This window comes from Oratosquilla oratoria, chromosome 10, assembly GCF_046742065.1.
Source record: "Oratosquilla oratoria isolate Oo_2021 chromosome 10, ASM4674206v1, whole genome shotgun sequence".
In the NCBI taxonomy this organism is placed as follows: domain Eukaryota; kingdom Metazoa; phylum Arthropoda; class Malacostraca; order Stomatopoda; family Squillidae; genus Oratosquilla; species Oratosquilla oratoria.
The window spans coordinates 39,340,019-39,345,018 of NC_134786.1; positions in this window are offsets into that span (position 1 = coordinate 39,340,019).

Sequence of the window (5,000 nt, forward strand, 5' to 3'; positions counted from 1 at the left end):
CTTCCTTCTCCTCCTCCTCCTCCTCCTCCTCCTCCTCCTCCTCTTCCCCCTCCTCTTCCCCCTCCTCTTCCTCCTCCTCCTCCCATACTGAAAGAGTCCACTTGAGATGTGAGAATCTTCAAGTGTGTCACCTCTCCTTCCCAGTTGTCATCGCACAAATCATCACCTCCCCAGTTGTCACAAGTATTTTCGAACTCCCCTTCCTCCTCCTCCTCCTCCTCCTCCTCCTCCTCCTCCTCCTCCTCCTCCTCCTCCTCCTCCTCTTCCTCCTCCTCCTCTTCCTCCTCCTCCTCTTTCTCTTTCTCCTCTTCCTCTTCCTCCTCATCTTTTTCCTTCTCTTCCTTTTCCTCCTTCTCCTCCGGCTTTTCCTCTTCCTCCTTTTTCCTCTTCCTTCTCCTCCTTTTCCTCCTCTTTTTCTTCCTTCTCTTCTTCCTCCTACTTTTCCTCCTTTTCCTCCTCTTCCTCTTCCTCCTCTTCCTCCTCCTTCTTTTCCTCCTCTTCCTTCTCTTCCTCTTCTTCTTCCTCCACTTTCTCCTCATCCTCCTCCTCCTTTTCCTCCTCCTCCTTTTCCTCCTCCTTTTCCTCCTCCTCATTCTCCTCAACTCCTCCTCCACCTCCCCCTCCATCTCCTGTACCGGGACAATTCCAGTATTTCTGGAACTCTTGACCCGCACCATCGCTTCTTGCCAGGTGTACAAGCTGACACATACAAACACACACACGCACACACACACACAAAGAGAGAGAGAGAGAGAGAGAGAGAGAGAGCGATCAACCTGACTGTGCCCCACGAAATCAGAACAAGTTTCCTAATTGGTGACGGTGACGTGTCACGTGTTGGTTGGTGCCAGTGCCACTGTGACGCTCTTGGTCATGGCGAGGAAGGATGGAAGGTGAGGGTTCTGTCTTCTCACTTTTTAATCATTCACTTGTTTACTTATTTATTCATTCATTTGTTTATATATTCATCTATTTCTTTTATTCATTTGTATGTGTTTGCATTTATTATATTTTTTATTTATCTATCTTTATCTATTTATCTATTTATTTATCTTCGTTATCTATTTAGTGTATCTCTTCACATACTTATCTATTTGTCTATTCATTTAATTAATTATCTATATCTTTGTTTATTAATTTCTTCATTTATCTATCTATTGCGTCCATGATAACAGTGATACAATACTTCAAGGCAATATTACACAGAGAGGGGAGAGAGGGAAGGGGAGAGAGGGGAGGGTAGAGGGGGGAAAATGGAGGAACGGAGAGGGGAGGGGATAATTGAACTGAAATGTCGATTTTAAGAGTTGTGTAGGACACTGTGTCACTTTTCGACGGTCGGGGATAGAAGCGCTGGTTAACGACGATGAGATGCATGCTTTCACAATGCAAGCTACGTGCCTGAAACGCCTCTTGACGGGATGCCAAAAATAAACATGTAATGAATAAATAGATAAGTGAATGCATAAGTAAATAAGTGAATAAATAGATCAATGTATAAAACCAAGAGAAATAATAAAAAAAGTTAAATAAAGTCAAAAGATAGTGTTCATTTCTTAGAACTCTCTTTGACTCCCTACTTCGTTATCTTTATTCCCTTCCCCAACACCTCTCATCCATTGTCCCCGTCTTCATTTTCCCTTCTCTCTTTTTTCTTTTTTTTCTTTTTTGATTTGCTCTCTTTCTCTATATCTCTACCCATCAATCTGTCTATCTGTTTCCACTTTTTGTCTCCTTGTATTCATTTTTATTCATTTATTTATTCATTTATTCATTTTTCCCAACCGTCAAATGTTCTCTTTTTCTTTCCACATCCAGACTTTCTTCACTATCTCCTCCCATTCTTCCCCCCGCCGCTTTTTTCTTTTCTTTTCTTTTCTTCTGTCACCCGTTTTGGTTCCTCTCTTTCTCTCCCTCTCCCTTCTCCCTGTCACTCCTTGCATTCCTCCATTTCAGTTCACAATGTTCATCACTTTTTTCGTTTTCTTTTTTCTTTTTATTTATTCTTTGTCTTTTCGCATCTCCCCTTCCTTATTCTCTTCCCTTCTTCCCCTCCACCCAGTTTCTCTCTGTTATCTCCTTCTCTTCTTTGCTTTCTTTGTCTCTCCTCATTACATTCCCTCCTCTTCCTCATCCTTATTCTCCTCCTCCTCCTCACATTCCTCCTCACCCTTATCTTCATCCTTCCCCTCTTTCCTTCATTTTCCTTCCTCACCTCCTAACCTCCCTCTCTTACCCCCTTCCTTCCCCTCACTCTCCTGATTTCCCTTTCTTCTCCCCTCCTCCTCCTCCTCTTCCTCCTCCTCCTCCTCCTCCTCCTCCTCCTCCTCCACCTCCTCCTCCTCCTCCTCCTCCTCCGCCTTCGTCTCATCCTCCTCCTCCGCCTCCGCCTCCTTCTTCTCCTCCTCCTCCTCCTACTCACCTACTGGCCTCTCTCTTCCGCCCAACCTCTTCCATTTCCCTTTTTGCGTCCCTTCTCCCCTCGGTTCCTCTCACATCCTTCATTCTCCTTCTCGTCTTTTCATTTCATTCTTTTCCCTTATCAGCTGACTTCCTAGCGTTTCCCCTGTCCCTCTTCCCCTTTCCCTTTTCCCTTCTTCCTCCTTTCTCTTTTCTCCGTTTCTCTTCTTCCCCCTTTTACCTCTTCCCCCCTTTCACCTCTTCCCACTTTCCCCTTTCCCCATATTCCCCATTTCCCTTCTTCCCCTTTCCTTTTCTCCCCTTTTCCCCTCTTAACCCTCTCCCGTTTCCCTTTCCCCCTTCCACCTTTCTGTCTTTTCTCCTTATCCCTCTTCCCCTTATCTTTCCTCGCTTCCCCTTTCTACCTTTCCCCGCTTCTCCATTTTCCCTTCCCCCCTCTTCCTCCTTTCCCCGTTTCCCCCTTTCCCCCTTTCCCCTCTTCCCCTTTTCCTTCTTCCCCCTTCCCCATTTCCCCTTTCCCCTCTTCTTCCTTCCCCTCTTTCCCCTTTCTCCTTCCCCCTTTCCCCCGTTTCCCCTCTTTCACTCTTTCCCCTTTTTCTCCCATTTTCCTTCTCGTTAATTCCTGTCATGACTTTCGATCGAAGACACATGTGCACTAATGCACGCGCGCTTGCACACGCACACGCAGACAATTGTGTGCGTATCTCGCACACACATGTACTCACATCAGCGTAAATGCGCTCAGGCACGTCGCACACTTATACACGCACGCTACACGCACGCACTCACGCGTACACACTCATGCACATGTACGCACACACACCCAGACTTACGCACACATGAATGAAAGAAGTATAATTTTGTTTATGTTCACATATGTGAACATTTGGGTGATGAGAGGGTTCTGTGGTCGAAACTGTTTTGAACGAAAGTTGATGTGTGTGAAAAACATGTGCTTGGTTCATCGCTACATAGTAGTACAACCAGATCAATACACATATGAGCACACACACACACACACGCACGCACACACGCACGCACGCACACACACACACACACACACACACACACACACACACACACACACACACACACACACACACACGCACACACACACACACACACACACACACACACACACACACACACACACACACACACACACACACACACACACACACACACACACACACATACACGCGCGCGCGCGCACACACACACACACAACTCCGTGCTCACCAGAGCTGGTGTGTGTGTGTGTGTGTGTGTGTGTGTGTGTGTGTGTGTGTGTGTGTGTGTGTGTGTGTGTGTGTGTGTGTGTGTGTGTGTGTGTGCGTGTGTGTGTGTGTGTGTGCGTGTGTGTGTATGTATGTGTGAGCGCTTTCATTTCTTTACAACTTTCTTTATCTTTCCATCCCTACCTTGTTGTCTTACATTTTTTTCACCTCCCTTCTTTCCTATCTCTTTTACGTTTTTTTCATGGATCTGGGTTCCCCCTCTCCATCGCATTCACTTGTTTCCAGGCTGGCAATACGTTTTCCATAAGAAAAAAAAAAAAAAAAAAACCTAGCCTCGACCATTGTCCGCTTGAGACTTCGACCATCAACGGAGGCTGGCGGGGGAGGTCTGAGTTCGATGAAGAACCGTTCTCGAAAAAAAAAAAAAAAAAAAAAAAATTATGTCTCCGGTGCTACGCCGTGTTTGCTTTACATGCATCTTAATTGGCGTATGCAAATTCCCTTCTTCGGTTATTCGAGACTCAGATTTTTTTTTTTTTTTTTGGGGGGGAGGGGGTTTTTTCGGCGTGGTTTTTTTTTCAACTTTTTTTTTTTTTTACGATTTTTCCCCTCCTTCGGCGTTTTTTTCTTTTTTCCTTTCTTTTTTCGTGAGGGGGATGGGGTGTTCCACGCTCGCCATCGTACTCTTTACACAAAAGAAGCCATGGTCCGGTAAAAACTGAACCTTTTGTTCTTCTACGTATTTTGGAGTAATGTTGTTATGGATATTGCATCCCTTAATTGTCTCTCAGCTTATGGAGGGTAGAGGGGGCAAGGGAGAGAGGGGGGTGGAAAGGAGGACTGGTGACGTCATTGCTTCCATAGAAGGTTCAATCTTGGCACCATTGTTTCTATCCCAGTTGAACTCTCTCTTTCTCTCCTCTCTCCTCTCTCTAACTTTCTCTCCTCTCTCTTTCCCTTTCTCTTTCTTATCGTCTCTTTCGCGTGTGTTCTCTGTTCTCTCTTTTCTAGTATGTTTCTTTTCATTCTTTTCAGTTATGCTCTCCTTTTCTCTTTCTCTATTATGCTCTTTTTTCTCTATTATGTTCTCTTCTCAGACCCTGTCACCCGTCCATCACCGCCTAAGCATCCAGCTGCACCTCTTCCTGCCTCCTCCTCCTCCTCCTCCTCCTCCTCCTCCTCCTTCTCCTCCCCCTCCTCCTTCTCCTCCTCCTCCAGCACCACCTCCTTGTTCTCCACCTCCATCCCACCTCTTCCCCTCCTCCTCCTCCTCCTTTCGCCCCCGTCCACATTTCTCCAATGTCACAGGCCCCTCTCTGTCCCCTTTCTCCTCCCGTCTTG